The sequence below is a fragment of the Mandrillus leucophaeus genome, unplaced genomic scaffold (genome assembly GCF_000951045.1).
Source record: "Mandrillus leucophaeus isolate KB7577 unplaced genomic scaffold, Mleu.le_1.0 Scaffold275, whole genome shotgun sequence".
Taxonomy (NCBI): domain Eukaryota; kingdom Metazoa; phylum Chordata; class Mammalia; order Primates; family Cercopithecidae; genus Mandrillus; species Mandrillus leucophaeus.
The window spans coordinates 1355293-1372665 of NW_012102865.1; the positions used below are offsets into that span (position 1 = coordinate 1355293).

General features: G+C 37.1%; 1 long non-coding RNA gene across 1 annotated transcript in view; it reads left to right on the plus strand.

Moving 5' to 3' along the window:
* LOC105543109 overlaps positions 1–17373 on the plus strand; it is a 426929-nt gene that overhangs the window by 203886 nt on the left and 205670 nt on the right. The window contains exon 3 of the long non-coding RNA XR_001006578.1: positions 11010–11081. This is a non-coding gene — a long non-coding RNA (uncharacterized LOC105543109). The remainder of the gene's footprint in view (positions 1–11009; positions 11082–17373) is intronic.

Genomic DNA, 17373 nt, shown 5'->3' on the forward strand with positions numbered 1-17373 from the left:
AAATTTGAAAGGTTCTTTCTATAATTTTCTCCTGAATCATAACCTTGGCTACCCTGAATTTAAACTGTTTGGTTGTGGGAAAGTTATTAATAGTACACATTCATAGTAATGTGTACTCATACTTTGCTCATAAAGTACCTTTTAAAATAAATTTCTAAGATATATTTACCAAATGTATTTGTTTTTAGGAGTAATGTTTCACCAAAGGTTGTAATTTCAGTTATTGAAAATATATTTATATAGGATATAGACGGTATTTGTATTGATCTTTGTTAAGAATAAACTCTATAAAACAGTTCTTAAATGATTAAAAGTAAAAGTATACATTGTAAATTGGTAGCTGGTGATAGTGTGAAGTAAAAACAAATTGTAGATAATTTTTGAAGGTTAGTCTATGTGAATAAGTACATAGTTGCTAGAACTTTATACAAATAATGTAAATTCCATTTTTTAAGTAAAGAATTCCTTTTCTACTAGAAAAGAAGACACGTCAAGTGACAGATAATTTGTTTCTTAAAAAACTGTTTCCTCCTAAACAAAAGATGGGTAAAACATACAGCAAAGAATACTATCTCACCTGTGTTCCAACCAATATTTGGTACATCGCTAAAAGCCGATTAAGTTGAATTTTAAAATATGAGATTACTAGTGCTACCATTCTGATTGGGAGACAAACAGGAACTTGTGTTATCAAAACAAGTTTCTCTGAAATGTATTTTACCTAGATTTAGAGCAGGTGTTTATATGACATGTCGATTTCTTATTCTCTCCGAAATATGAATGTATGATCTAAAATTTGACATCATCCCTTTTAAGTTAATCCCCTCCCCCAAGATACCCTTGCTCCTGTTTATGGCAGATGTAGTTTCCAAGTGATTGTCTATCCTGAAAGATTTCTATGAAATGATTCTGGATTTTATTTCATTTACTTACATGTAGTATATTTCTCAGAAAGGCTTTTTAGATACACTGGCATTTTAGTTGTTTGACTTTGATGTTTTGTGCTGAAAGTTGGCTGAAATATGATCTACTAAACATATATAATCAATTAAAAGACATACCATGTTCCCAGATTGAAAGATGGTACATTAATCTATTACTCAATGTAATCTCACTAATTATCCAAATATGATGTTTTAATGAAACTTAATAAACTGCTGGTAAATTTTTAAAAAAATATATGTAGATATATATTTGTGTTAAATAAAATTATACAAGTAGATATTACATTTTTTTAAGTGGCTCAAAACTTAATATAGCTCCATTCACTCTACTATTAGCCTTTAAGGTTGCATTCCTTAATTAAAAAGAGAGCATTTTAAACATGCCAATACAAATATTGACCATCTTAAAATCTTTAAATGCCTAAATACTTGGCATTTATTACTGAATAACTAACATTCAAGATGGTTTACATATTTTAAATAGTCACAACTCTTCTCAAATCAGTCGTGACTTAAATGCAGCTTTCATATTCGTTTCTGTTTTATGTTTTGGCATGCAATTTTTGCTATTGATAAATGTCCTTACCATTTTAGTCTGATTTCTCTCTTTGACTGTCAGACTCCGGTGGCCCTGAACAATGTTTAGATTATTCTTCAAAACTTTTGGCTAAGGAGATAATTTTGAAAGTAAGCTTAATTCCTTCAGGTTTTGAATTTAATTAGCAGAGCACTGTTTTTGAGTGATAGGCAGGTGTTTTATGACTTTCATGGTGCTATTCCAAATATAGTATATTAAATATCATTATTTCAAGAAATTGTATGTCATTGCTATTTGAGGACTTCACAAATTCTCTTTCAGGAAAAAGTAGCTTTATACTTTTTTTATACTGGTAATGGCTTTATATCATCTGTTGGAAACTGCATCACGTGTTATGTATTTTAAATCTACTGCAAGGATCTTACTCCTGGTAAAAAACCAGAGTGCTCTCAGATTTCTAATATAATCACATGTTTAAACTGTGCTACAGACTTCCCAAGTATGACTCACTGGCCTTTTGGAAGTCCAAGACTAAGCATGGAAGCTACTCAATATATGATGTGGAAAAAAATTATGAATTCTATGATCATACAGAAATTTAGCTAAAGTACATTTTAGACTTACATATAACAAAAATTTAAAGATAACCCAAATGTTTGACAATAAAGTTTCTTTAAGTAAATTTCATATTGTGCAAGTATTAATGATGTTGAATATCATTTTCCTAATTTTGATATTTGATATATAAAAAAATTAAATGTGTTTGAAAATTGTTTCTAAGATAGTGCCTTTGGTTTCATAGTTGTGTGTCCTTTGTTTGTAAAATGTGACTTCTCCTTCAACCTTTGAATTAGAACGTCTCATGATATCCTAAATGATGTATTATTGTAGAGTAAGTGCTGGAAGTGCTCATCTCTTTTGCTTGGTTCCTTAGTGTCATTTTATAGACCTCATTGGCTTGAAGGTGACAGAGACCTACTTCTATAGATACTATATTTAATACCATATGTCAATATCTATACATTCTATATTTGATACCATACATGAGTCAACCAATCAACACATATGTAATCAAGGCTGGCGGTGCATTTACTCCGGAGTTAGATGCTGTAGGACCACCGTTGTACGTGATCTTGCCTTCCAGAAACTTACAACCAAGTTGAAAAGACGAGCCATAAAATAAAATAATAGCAAATTAATATAAAACCTGGATAAAGAATGTAATAACTAGATGACCAATCTGAGTGTGCTCATTGGGACTTAGGAAGAAAAAACATTGAAAAAAGATGAGTCTGTGTTTAAAATTTAGAGAGATATAGATATAACAGAGACTGTTAATATTTTCTTCCAATATCCATTTTGTTTTACTATTCTTTTTTAAGGTGTTTTATTTTAGTTGTTTTTACACATTACATGAACATTCATTCATCATAATTCATATTTTATCACATTTTATTGATTGTCCAATATTAATTTTATTGGTTATCCATTTTATTGATTATCCAATGCTTACATCTCCCTATGTCAGCATTTAATAATTTCTGTTGAACTTTTAAAGGGCTTTGGATATGTAGTTATTTAACAAAGTGCACCAACTAGCAGAATTATCTGTGTACATAGAAGATTTTTTTTTTTTTATGATGATGGTGATTTAGTCATTCAATGATTATTTATTGAGTACCTGTTATGAGTCATGAACTGTCCTAGGTGCTGGTGATGTAGAACTAAAAGAAAAAGACAAAACTCCTTATCTTTGTGGATCCTACATTTTAGTTATGTAAGTAGGTAATAAATAATATAAGTAGATAAAGTATACCATGTGTTGATAGTGATAAAGAGATGCTAGGTACAGCGGCTCATGCCTGTAATCCCAGCAGTTTGGGAGGCTAAGACAGATGGATCGCTTAGGCTAAGGGATTCAAGACTTGGGCAACATGGTGAAACCCTGTCTGTACCAACAAAAAAAGTACAAAAATTAGCCAGGCATGATGGCACACACCTCTAGTCAGCTACTTAGGTGGCTGAAGTGGGAGGATTCGTTTGAGCCCAGGAGGTTAGCAACAATTGTAGGTAGGGTAGTTGGTGAGAACTTCCCTGAAGGGATAATTCTTGAGTAACAAGTTGGAAGACATGAGGCTAATATCATCTTTATCTGGGGGAAGAACCTTCCAGGCAGGGAAACTGAGGACTGTTTTCTTCACTGCAGGTGGCTGCCACATAAGGCTAGCACTTCCCTTTCAAGGTAGGGAGTATCGAGCAAAAGGCAAACCCTTATTGCTTAGAGAAGAAAAAAGGACTAATTTTGCCTTAGCAACCTGTTATTTTTGTACTCTAATATTATATCTAACCATTCCAATATTGTGAAATCAAGTATTATATTATTTGGATCATTCATCTTTATTAAAAACTTTGTGTACATACTGTGTCAAACAATCTTTCTTCCTCATGAGTTTGCTGAGTATTGTGGAGAGTGAAGATTAACAAAAATCGTGAGAAAAAATAATGTAATAGCAACTTAGAGATAGTTGGAGTGAAGTTAGATACATTCTTATTAGGAGTAAGAACAATCAAATCCAGCATTTGCCTTAAGACTCACATCTTTCTAAAACATGTCACTTCTGGACAAGAGATGACTACCCCAATTAAGTAATTTATTTGTTTGGGAGGATCTAACTCCAGAACTGTGTAAGAAAAAGAGGTGATTTTGGATGCTAATAAATCCCCCACATAAAAAGTTGTATTAAAACATACATCATGATTTCTTTTGAAGTGTCTGTCCCATGACTGGCAATTCTGATCATCCACATGAGAAGGGATAATCTCACTGTTTGTCCATTGAGATGGCTGTAAACTGAAAATTATTATGTAAGCAGCCTGATGAAAGTACCAAGAAAACTTTAATTAACACTTGCATGATTAAGAAACATGATAAATGTGATGGTAAATATGATAAATAGCTTTAATCTCAATCCCTTTTACAATCACAAAAGTTACTTCTTAGAGAAACAACCTGATGACTATGTACTAACATTTTCAAGTTAAGTTTGACATATTAATGTTTTTGGTTGAGTATCATTCTTTCTGCTGCCCCAGATTCTAGTGTTAGACATTTATATGCTTTTCACTTCTCAAGCCAGAGAACCACAACATGATTGGCATAGATATCTATTCTGTTTTTTAGCTTCTAATATCTGAAAGTGTGAACCAATTCCAAAGTGTTGACATTATATAGTCATTTTTCATGGATGTACATGTTATGACTGGCATGTAGTAGGACTGAGAAAACTAAACTGTAAAATATATAAATATCCTCAAAGTACTGCTCCATTTCTTATACTTTTTTTGAAACTGATCTAGTGATTTGCTTTTGATTTCCTATTGCAGTGTTTCATTATCATCTAACTGATTATTTTAAGTGATTTAATTATATTATAAGATGGATAAAACTCAGGCTTCCAGTTGACTAACTAGTTTTTGTTCCCTGAAGAAATTGGCAGAAAAGGACATATCTGTTCATGATTTTTTTTTTCTCACCAATTTCTACTTTAAACTAAGAGGCATTTTCTCAAGTAGAGAAAATTTTCCCACAGACGGTATTAATTGAAAACATTGTAATGACAATAACAAGTATGCAGAAATCTAGTTGTTTAGAAGAAATTTTCTCTTTCTTCATGAATATTTGGACAAGCTATTCCATCAAATGTCTGACGTATTTAAAATGAGGCCAAGCAGAGATGCATTTGGTTCACAGTTTTCCAAAGTGTGTGCTCTAGAACACTTTTATCACTAGATTTCTGCTGGGTTTGTGTGACAGTGCGTTTTATCTCCCTCTTCATTAAATACCTTATTTCTCATTCATTGTTTCAAGGTTTTTTGTTTGTTTGCTTGCTTTTGTTTGTTTGTTTTGTTTTGAGGTGAAATCTTGCTCTGTTGCCCAGGTTGGAGTGCAATGGCACAATCTTGGCTCACTGCAACCTCCGCCTCCCGGGATCAAGTGATTCTCCTGCCTCAGCCTCCCAAGTAGTTGGGATTACAGGCACCCACCACCATGACCGGCTAATTTTTGTATTTTTAGTAGAGATGGGGTTTCGCCATGTTGGTCAGGTTGGTCTCGAACTCCTGACCTCAGGTGATCTGCCCACCTCGGCTGCCCAAAGTGCTGGAATTATAGGCGTTAGCCACTGCACCCGGCCTTTCAAGGTTTTAGTATCTCCTACGGCAAAGAAATCTGATTAACCTTGCTTGACCCAATGTTTACCAAATGTATTTACTGACAGAATACTTTTTACATCAGACCAATAAACATACTCTGAGACTAGCGTTTCGGGAAGCAAATGCTGCTAAAATACCTTAGCAATTGCTGTGAGAATGAAATCCATATCCAGTTAGCTGTGTTTTTCGGTGTTGTATAACTTTGTGGACAACTTGATACTGGTTTAGATTCTTGAATTATTGACCTTTTAAGAAGTCTACAGGTGAATAATAATTGGCTACATGCAAAGCAATGCACTTAGAGCATGATTTTAAGTTCTGCACTTGGAAATTTGCCAGCACTACTTTGGAAATGGCAACTAAAGCGTACATTTCATATACTGGATTCTAGGGAATGTTGCTGAATTTGGAGACAGAAATGCATTAAGCAGCATTTAATATAACTGGTCTTAAATGTGAGAGAGGTTAGTGTTTATTTGCAACACATAATTTGTTGGGAGCCCTAAGGCTCTTTAGACTCCAAAGTGTTTTCCTCACATCCTATCACTCAGTGAAATTCCAAATTTGGAGCTCCTCCACCTCTCATTGGAAATAGATAATCAAAACAACCCTGTCATTTTCCATCCTATGCCTATGCTTAGGCTTTTTCTCTTCCTAAAATGTCCTTCTCCTTTATGCCTCAATCAGTGCCTTTCATAATTCTTTACTACTTTCAAATGACCCCTCCTCCCTCACACCTTTCCTCATTCTCACCATGGTGACAGCTGTTTGTCCAGGCTTTGCGGAGGTAATCGAAATGTTTCCTCTTTCCTCTATGTCTGAACAGGACTTTGCTTGCCTCTTTGTCATAACAGATTCTATGAAATACTGTTACTGGGAAACACGAATAATATTCCACCAACATTTTCATAATCACAGACGGCGTTTTGCTTATGATAACTAGCGTCTTTCACGGAGTCGAAATGCAAAAATCATACGGCATGGCAACCTAAAAATTGGCCTTGACCATCTCTCTTTCATTAGGTGAGTCACATGAAAATGCAGGTTGAAAATCACATTTTGAGGGGTTTTTTTTGGTTTTTTTTTTTTTGTTTGTTTGTTTTTAATTTATCTACTGAGATATACACTGGCTACTTCACATGTAAACAAAGAATTTATTTCTTGAGGATCCTGGCATTATTGGTATGTTTTCTTGTTGTCACTTAGTTTTGGCCATTTTTCAACTGGTCAAAAAAAAAAACAATTTTCAAAGCAATATGGCAATATGACACCTGCAATTACATTGTTGATTTTGGCTTTTGGCTCTCCTTATTCTTTTCAGATAATTGTTCTTCATTCATTTTATTCCTAAGTTAGAATTCTTTAAAATAAGCTTTTAAATAATTTCAGACTTATGAAAAGTTTCAAAAGTAGTACAGAAATTTCCTTACAGTTTTTAAGCAGCTTCCTTAAAGGTTAACATCTTACATAATCAGGGAACAGTTATTGAAAACAAAAGATTAACATTGAAACCATCCTATTAACTAATCTATAGACCTACTTAAGTTTCCTTAGTTGTCTCCCTGAGAACTTATTTCCTCAGTCTAGGATCCAATCCCTGATCCAACATTGCAGGTAGCTGTCAGGCACTTTGCCTCCAACCTGACATTTCTTCAATCTTTCTTTGTGCATCAAGAATTTGACACTTACCAAGAGCGCTATCCAGTTATTTTGTAGAACATCAATTTCAGGTTGTCTACTATGTAAGCAGCCATTATATCCTTCGAAAAATAGTCTTAGGACTGTTTCTGAAGATTAATTGGGTGGAAAGCATTTGTTTCCCAAATGCTTTGTGGACTTACACCATTACTTTCCATGTGAGAAAAATGCATGTTTTAGAGTCTCAAAAAATAAAAAGGCAGAAATATCTTATTTTCCCCTTTCCTGATGGTTTGTCCTATAATAGTCTTTGGAAAGATTTATAATGAGATCGAGTTTCAGAGCTTTGTAAGCCTCTGTTCACATGAGTATACATCTTTTATCAAAAAATATTTTTAAAATGTGAAGTTATTTATATTAGCATTATCCAGAGAAACAAAATCAATAAGATACATATGTAGATAGATACATGAGAAGTAATTTGTTAGGTGAGTTGGCTCATGTGATTATGGAGGCTGAGAAGTCCTATCACAGGCCATCCGCAGGCCAGAGATCCTGGGATGCCTGTCACATGGCTCAGTGCAAGTCTTCAAGCCTCAGAACCAGCGAAGTCGAGGGTGCAACTCTCAGTCTGAGGCTGATGTCCTGAAAACCTGAGGAACCTCTGGTACAAATACCAGGGTCCAAATGCTGGAGAGCCTGGAATTTTTGGTGTCCAAGTGTTATAGGAAAGGGGTCCTGATCCAGACCCCAAGAGAGGGTTCTTGGATCTCGTACAAGAAGAAATTCAGGGCGAGTCCGCCATGCAAAGCAAAAGCAAGTTTATTAATAAAGTAAAACAGTGAAAGTACGGCTACTCCGTAAATAGAGTGGGGTGTTCCTGAAAGTAAGAGGAGAAACGCATCCGCACTAGGGACAATACTCGTTTATGTATAGGATAAAAAAAGATCATGGGGACATGTGCTCTGCTACAAGGGTTTGTGATAAAGGATTAATTTTCTTAATTAGTATATTTTGCAAGAATCAATATTATGATATTTAAAGCAAAATTAGGAATGCGTCTTTTCTGAAGATAACAGGATATCAGGGCACTCCTAAGTCTGGGTCTGTTTAGTAAACATTATCAATCTGCTCCCTTGCCTGTAAACATCTAGAGGCTAGGAATACCTAACTTTCTGGGAATGCCGCCCAGCAAGTCCCAGCCTCATTTTCCTAGCCCTCACTCATGATGGAGTCACTCTGGTTTGAAAACCTCTGACACCAGGATAGGAGAAGAGGGGTGTCCTATCTCCAGGAGAGAGAGGGAATGAGAATTTACCTTTCCTCTGCCTTGTCCATCCACACTGAGGGTGGATCTTCCCCACCCAATCCACTGATTCACACAGTAATCTCCTTTGGAAACATCCTGCTAGACACACCCAGAACTAATGCTTTACTAGCTCTCCAGGTAGTCTTTAATCCAATAAAGTTGACACCTAAAATTAATCATCATAGTCTTCTTTTAAAAAACCACACACCTTATCCATTTTCTTTCTTAGTGACTACTAGGTAGGTAGTATTAGACAACTTGAGATGTTGAAATTTAGTTGTTTCAAGTTATCCATTAATTATCCTGGTTGGAAAATCAGGCTTGATTGATGTACCTCTTTAATAAATAGCACAGAGAAATCACATTAAAATGTTAAACTTTTAAACTGATGTGTTAATTCTTTGACACACTTGCTTTCCTTCTTTCATTCTCCAATGTGCCTTTCTCTCTCGAAAAGTTTCCAGACTCTGCTTTTTCACTAAATTCCTTACTCATTTTGACCAATTCCTGCATTGACCAATTTACCCTAATCAATTTGCAATTTGACTTCTTTCCCTACCACTTCATGAGACTGCTTGCTCCCTCAAAAAGTGCAAAGGACTTTCTAAGCTAAATCTGCTACTTATGTGCATCATCGACAATGCTGGCCACTTTCTTTTTCGAGGAAACTCTTACCCTCTTGTAACATCTGAGAAACATTATCTCCTGGTTCCCTTGCTGCTTCTCCGAACATATCTTCTATTCTTATCTTTGCTGCTTGTCTTTTCAAATATAGGCATGACACAGGTTTATTCTCCTACCATGCTGTGGTTAGAGAATGCTCAAATGCTCCCAAATCTTCAGTTATCACCTTCATGCAACTGACTCAATCTTTACTTTGAATTTGGATATTCATCCTGAACTTTTTGTTCTGAATTTCCCATAGGCACTACAGATTCAACAGGCACTAAACTGAGATTATTAATTCCCCTTATAAACATCAATGTATTTCTCCTACTCTCACTCCCTGATTTGGGCTGAAGTTAAATTCAGTGTTTAGGTTCTCCCATCCCACTTGTCCTCTGCCTTCTAACCCATATTATTCTTTTAATCTGGATTATTCTCTCCCTCTCTCACTTTGTGTTTGAACATGATAATTTTTCATGTAGGTAAAGCTTGAGTTCTATCTCAGTGATGACTACCCTGTTCAATTCAGAAAGAAAGAACTCTCATGTAATTAACTTCATTGCATCATGTTTCATCATTAGTTGTAGACATGTCTGTATTGTTTTCCTCATCGAAATGTAAGTCTCTCAAGTGATCTTTGTGGAACTCGTAAGTCAGTCATTGGGTCATTACCTTCTGTTGCCCAGGCTGGAGTGCAGTGGCCGGATCTCGGCTCACTGCAAGCTCCGCCTCCCGGGTTCCCGCCATTCTCCTGCCTCAGCCTCCTGAGTAGCTGGGACTACAGGCGCTCGCCACCACGCCCGGCTAATTTTTTGTATTTTCAGTAGAGACGGAGTTTCACTGTGTTAGCCAGAATGGTCTCGATCTCCTGACCTTGTGATCCACCCCCCTCAGCCTCCCAAAGTGCTGGGATTACAGGCATGAGCCACCACGCCTGGCCGGTCATTACCTTATTTCTATAATGATTTGTGAATTGGCCTGAAATGACTCATCCCTGGTTTGTTGTTGTTGTGTTGTGTTGTGTTGTGTTGTGTGATTCAGCCCTGCAAACAGCGTGCTCCTCCCAGGAATGATGATGCTACACTGTAACACAGATCGCTGGCGTTTCAAAAGCCCATCCATCCATATATTCATTTATTTGCAAAACATGGGCAGGAAAAACTAGAATGAAATCGTTAATTCCCTCTCCGTCTCTCAGAGCAATATATTGGGCAGTTACTTGAGTGAGATGCTTTTTATCAAACCAAGTATGCTGTGGCAGGAATAACATCAAATGTGTTTGTGATGTACTGTTGTTCTCATTAGTTATCTGCAGATCAAACAGGTATCTGTTCTAACACTTCGATTTTGAAACTTAATGCTGTGTTTGTTTAATTTACTTAATTAGGACCTCTTAACACCTCAGATAGTTGCTTAAAGCAACGACAACAAAAACAACAGTAATACCCAGCTGTTAGCCCTGCGAATGAAAGAATAAATGCAAATTTAACACTTTTTAAAGGCGAATACATACATTTTGGTGCCTTGACAGCATTCAATAAAAATCAAGTGTGCTTAGAGATAATCTACTAAGTTGCTGATTGTTTCTGGACCTGTATCTCTTAATAAATATTGAAAATATCTAAAAGACATTGATCATTATTTAGGGGAAATGTATGTATATGCATAAATGCAATGTTTATAATCTAAAAATACTTTTCAGGAGCTCTTGCTGAGATGAAGAGAACTCTCAATGTCAAGATCTGAACAAGAAGAGAATGGAATACACAATATGGTAAGTGACTTGCAAAATAGACCCATGTGACCACATTTGTAGTGCTCCATTGGGTAGTTATCACTTGTAAGTTGCATGCATTAAAAAATGCATACTTATGGTAGCCGCCGTTGCAAGCAGTTCTGAAATATTAAAACAGTTGATCAAAATTGTTCCACTCCTAAAAGCTTATTTTGATAAACTTGGTGTAAAAGATACTTGGCTATCACTCATGGCTGGTTTTACTCTAATTTTTCACTAGGGAAAATTAAGTTTGATTATATGATTAGCGTCACACATGTCCGTGTGAAGAGACCACCAAACAGGCTTTGTGTGAGCAATAAAGCTTTTTAATCACCTGGGCGCAGGTGGGCTGAGTCCGAAAAGAGAGTCAGCAAAGGGTGGTGGGATTGTCATTAGTTCTTACAGGTTTGGGATAGGCGGTGGAGTTAGGGGCAATTTTTTGTGGGCAGGGGGTGGATCTTACAAAGTACATTCTCAAGGGCAGGGAGAATATTACAAAGTACCTTCTTAAGGGCCGGGGAATATCACAAAGTCCATTAACGCAAGGGCTGGAGGGTATATTGTCATAAAGTCAGCTGATCAGTTAGGGTGGGGCAGGAACAGGTCACAGTGGTGGAATGTCATCAGTTAAGGCAGGGCCTGGCTATTTTCACTTCTTCTGTGGATCTTTAGTTGCTTCAGGCCATCCGAATGTATATGTTCAGGCCACAGGGGATATGATGGCTTAGCTTGGGCTCTGAGGCCTGACAATTAGAACATACATGTTTGTGATCATACAACCATGGAGCTTCTCAAGATGACGTTTAGGATTATAATAAATAATTGCAAGCCGGGAATTTACAGTGTCTTAAAATGCGGCTATTACTTTAGGTTATTCAGACTATTCAACACATATATGCAACAGTTAAATAAATATATCCTGATATTTACAGGGCTCTTCATTTGTTTACAAAAGTAAGTTAGTTTTATGTAGTTTGTAAGAATCTTTAACGTGTTGGGTTATTTTCTTTTCTTGCTGTGTTTACTACAGTGAGTATATTAGGAATATATTTATTAGGTAAGTCTCGTTTTTACTTCTTGTGCTATTCAGGGCCTCCCAGAGAATGAGTAGTAAGCTAGTTGAGAGAGTAAAGAAAAAACAAGAGCAGAGAGTTCCAGAGACCTTTCTGGCACATGAATACAGACACCTTGCTAGCTATGTTCTCCACCCCTCCCACTACCATCCCCCCCCCCATCAAGGGCCCAAGAAAAGTCTACGTGTTTACAGTGTCATCCAGGCACAAACTACCTTTTTTTCTGTAGTAGTCAAATTTCAAAAGCCATTTGTAGGTCCTACTTTATTTAGTTAGAAACATTCTTCTACACTAGAAGCCCTTAAATTTGGATCAAAGAGTAAGTTTTATACAAAACAATAAGTAATCGCTCTGAAATTATATGCAATACATTGTGTTTATATATTTTTTTTCCTGTGGAGACCATCAGTGGGTTTTTATTAATTGTTCAACAACAGTGATGACAGAAAAAGTTGTCTAAAATAGTTTTACAAATTTAGAATAGATGTGATTAAAATGAAGATTTTGAAAGAATTGTGGAGTTTGTTTGTATTTTATTATCAAGAATACTCCAGATTGTGTTGACTGTAAAATTTGTATGCTTCTGACTCATTTTAATGATTTTTTTAGAGAAATAAAAACATTTCAAAAGAGTTTGGTTCCTACTTTCCCTTTTGTCATTCTCTGAAACCTAAAACAAATTTGCATAGTTATTTTTGCAAATAAAAAAACATAAAATTTTATTCATGTTTGTTCTGTAGTCATTTTACAAACTCTTAAAATAGGCTCTTAGTTAACCTGTGGCTAAATGTCTATTTTTTAAAGATATCTAGTATTTTATAAGTATTCCCATGATACTGGCTTTGTTATCTGAATATTGATCTCTATTACCTCCAGATTATTTTTTGTTTGTTTGTTTGTTGGTTGCTTTTTATCAAAATTATAAATAGAAAAACCAGTTCTGACCCAATCATAATTTTTCTTTACTTACCTGGAAATTATTTGCCTTGTCTCCTACGTAATATGTCTCTCCCTGCTAATGCCAATGCATTGCCTCCTACCTCTGTTTATACTCATGAAGATACTTATTCTTTAGTATTACTGCAGCATGTTTTATCTTCATCCAACTCTATTAACAAAGATTCTCCAGCCCATGTCTACACCAACTGATCACCAATATTTTTCTTTTTTATTAGATATGCTAGTTATAAAGACATACTCTAGATGTTTTGACTATTTCTTTGGTGGGGGAAAAGAGGAGTGTAAGGATATAGAAGAAAACAAACTCAGATTCTCCTGCTATACTCTCACAACACAGAACACTTCTGTGACCAAATGTGTGTGGATTTTTTTCCCCACACACACTAAGCAATTTTCCAGCCATTAATTCTGCAGTGGACACCAGCTGGGTGTCCTCGAATTCTATTCAATTCTGACTCTATCAACCTCAATATAGTTTCTGGTCCCACAGGTTGAGGGCCCAGTCCTCTTCCTGCCCCCACACACTACTTCAGCTACCAGTCACAAGTAGTAGAACCCATACTTCTGACCAACTGTCTATAAATCAAGGTTCCCACGGTCTTCTTTTTTACTTTTTTTTTGAGATGGAGTTTCGCTCTTTTGCCCAGGCTGGAGTGCAGTAGCATGATCTCGGCTCACTGCAACCTGTGCCTTCCAGTTTCAAGCGATTCTACTGCCTCAGCCTCCCAAGTAACTGGGATTACAAGGGCCCGCCACCACACCTGGCTAATTTTTTTTTTTTTTTTTTTTAGTAGAGACAGAATTTCACCATGTTGGCCAGGCTGGTCTCCAACTCCTGACCTCATGATCCACCTGCCTAGGCCTCCCAAAGTGCTGAGATTATAGGCGTGAGCCAGCGTGCCCAATCATTGTTTTTTATTTTGTTTTTTGTTTTGTTTTGAGACAGAGTTTTGCTCTTGTCACTTAGGATGGAGCACAATTCACAGTCTTGGCTCACTGCAACCTCTACCTCCTGGGTTCAAGCGATTCTCCTGCCTCAGCCTCCTGAGTAGCTGGGGTATAGGCGTACACCACCACTCCTGGCTAATTTTTGTGTTTTTAGTAGAGATGGGATTTCAACATGTTGGCCAGGCTGGTCTCAAACTCCTGATCTCAGGTGATCCGTCTGCCTTGGCCTCCCAAAGTGCTGGGATTACAGGTGTGAGCCATCACACCCAGCTGATCTTCTCTTTGAGTTTAATTTGCTAGAGCAGCTCATAGATGTCAGGGAAATGCTTATGTTTACTGGTTTATTATAAAGAATATTACCAAGGTTACATATCAGTGATCAGACAAATGGAAGAGACGTAGAGGGGACAGCATTGAAGAACAGGTGCAGGCTGGGCGTGGCCATACCTGTGATCCCAGCTACTTGGGAGGCTGAGGCACAAAAATTGCTTGAACCTGGGAGTCAGAGGTTGCAGTGAGCCGAGATCATGCTACTGCACTCCAGCTTGGAGTGAGAGTCTATCTCAAAACAAAACAACAACAACAACAACAACAACAAAACTGGTGCAGAGCTTCCATGCCCTCTTTAGGTGTGTCACCCCCCCAGGAACCTCCACTTGTTCAGCTATCTGGAAGCTCTGAACCCAGTCCTTCTAGGTTTTCATGTTTCATGGAAGCCTCATTATATAGTCACGATTGATTGAATTATCTGCCACTAGTGATCAACTTAACCTCCAGCCTTTATTCTCTCCCCTAAAGCTGTAGGGGTGGGCAAAAATCCAAACCCTCTAATCATGCCTTGGTTTGTCCTGTGACCAGCCCCCGGTCATCTTATTTGTATACTAGATGCTCCTATGACTCTAGAGATTCCAAAAGTTATAAGAGCTATATATCAGGAAACAAGGATGAAGACCAAATGTATATATAAGTGACCATGGAACAATGCAGGGGCTAGGGGTGGTACAGTAAAAAATCCACTTAGAAATGTTGACCCCCCAAAAGCTTAATTAATAGCCTACTGTTGACTGGAAGCCTTACTGATAACATAAGCAGTCAATTAACATGTATTTTATGTATATGTATTATATACTGTATTCTCACAATAAAGTAAGCTAGAGAGAAAAATGTTATTAAAACTATAAAGAAGAAAAAGTATATCTACTATTTATTAAGTGGAAGAGGACCATCATAAAGCTCTTCATCTTCCTCATCTTCACATTGAGTAGACTGAGGAGGGGCAGGAAGAAAAGGGGTTGGTCCTACTGTCTCAGTTGACTGAGGTAGAAGAGGTGGAGGAGGTAGAAAGGGAGGCAAGAGAGGCAGGTACACTTGGGTTATGAAAATACCTCCTAACTTATGTTCAATTGTTTTTTAATTTCTCTAAAAATGTTTCTATATGGTAACAACTCTTCCACCATTTTCTTTAATTTTTGTGCCCATATCACAAAATAATTTATGTCATAAAATAAGTCAAAATGACTCTAGAATAATCGAAACCCCTCTGCCAAATTGTCTAATGTCAGTTTGTTTTCTGGCATTACTTCTACATCTTCTTCCTCATCACCTGGTACTGGTTTGGAACCACTTACCTCCATCAAGTTTCCTTCCATCAATTCCTCTTGTGTGCTGTCTATTAACTCCAAGATTCTCCAAGATTCATATCTTGAACCGTCCTCCAACACATCATTTTTACCATATCCATTATCTCTTTCATGATTTGTTGGATTGTCTCTGTTGTAAGTCCTATAAGGTCATACACAACATCTAGACACAGTTTTTCCAGTAGGAATTTATTGTTGAAGGCTTGATAGCTTTCGCAGCTTTTTCTGTAGCAACAATGGCATCTTCAATGGTGTAATTCTTCCAGACTTTCATGATGTTCTATTGGGGTTCTCTTCCATAGAACTGACAATCTTTTCCATAAATTACCATGCATAATGAGCTTTAAAGTTGCCTATGACTCCTTTGTCTAGAGGCTGAATTCGAGATGTGATGTTTGGGGGCAGGTAGGCCACTTCTGCGCCATCAGTGTTGAACTCATGGGGTTCTGGGTGGCTGGTGGCATTGGCCAATATCATAAGAACTTTAAAGGCACTTTACTGGCAAGGTAATTTCTGATTCAAGGTCAAAGCACTGATGGAACTAATCCAGAAAAAGTGAAAGAGTTCTTGTTGTCCAGGCGTTCTTGTTGTACAACCAAAAGACTGGCAGCTGGTGTTCGTCTTTTACCCTCAAGGCTTGCGGGTTAGCAGCTTTACGGACGAGGGCAGTCCTAATCATAAGCCAGACTGCATTTGCACAAAACAGTAGAGTTGGCCTGTGCCTTCCTGCCTTAAATTCTGGTGCTTGCTTGCTTCTCTTCCTTACTAAAAAAAGAAAAAATGTCCTTTGTGGCTTTTTTTTTACCTGACAATTGGGCACTTTTGTCTGCATTAAAAACCAGTTCAGGCAGAAAACCTTTCTCCTCATTGATTTTCTTAGTGGTGTCTGGAAGTTCATTTACTGCTTCTTGGTCAGCAGAAGCTGCTTATTCTTCTGTTATTTTTTCTTTTTTTCTTTTGGCATGGACTCTGTCACCTGGGCTGGAGTGCAGTGGCATGATCTCGGCTCACTGCAACCTCTGCCTTCCGGGTTCAAGCAATTCTCCTGCCTCAGCCTCCTGAGTAGCTGGGACTACAGGCATGTACCACCACGCCTGGCTAATTTTTGTATTTTTAGCAGATATGGGGTTTTACCATGTTGGCCAGGCTGGTCTTGACCTCCCGACCTCAGGTAATCTGCCCGTCTTGGCGTCCCAAAGTGCTGGGATTACAGGCGTGAGCCACGGCACCCAGTCTTTTTCTGTTATCTTGACAATTTCAAGCAACATCTCATTGTGAAATTATCAAGCCATCCTTTGCTGGTATTAAATTTCTAGTTTTACCTCCTTCATCTTCCTTTTGCTTTAAGTTGCCAAATAATGATTTCATTTTTTCTCAAATCATATTAGTGTCTGTAAGTATGTCTTTCTCACAGCAATCTTAAAACCACATAAAAGACGCACGTTCCATACGATATAAAAAGGTATTTTGCAGAAAGGGCTGGTGTAATTGCAGCTATTGCTTCATGAATTTCTTTTTCTTTTTCTACAGTGGTTGTTAAGCTGGATTCATTTATCTTGAAATGTGGGGCAACTGCAACTGCAGACCTCAATCTATGATATGTATCAAACAATTCAACTTTTTCTTGTAATGTGGTGACTTCTCTGTTTCTTGGGAGCACTTTCAGTA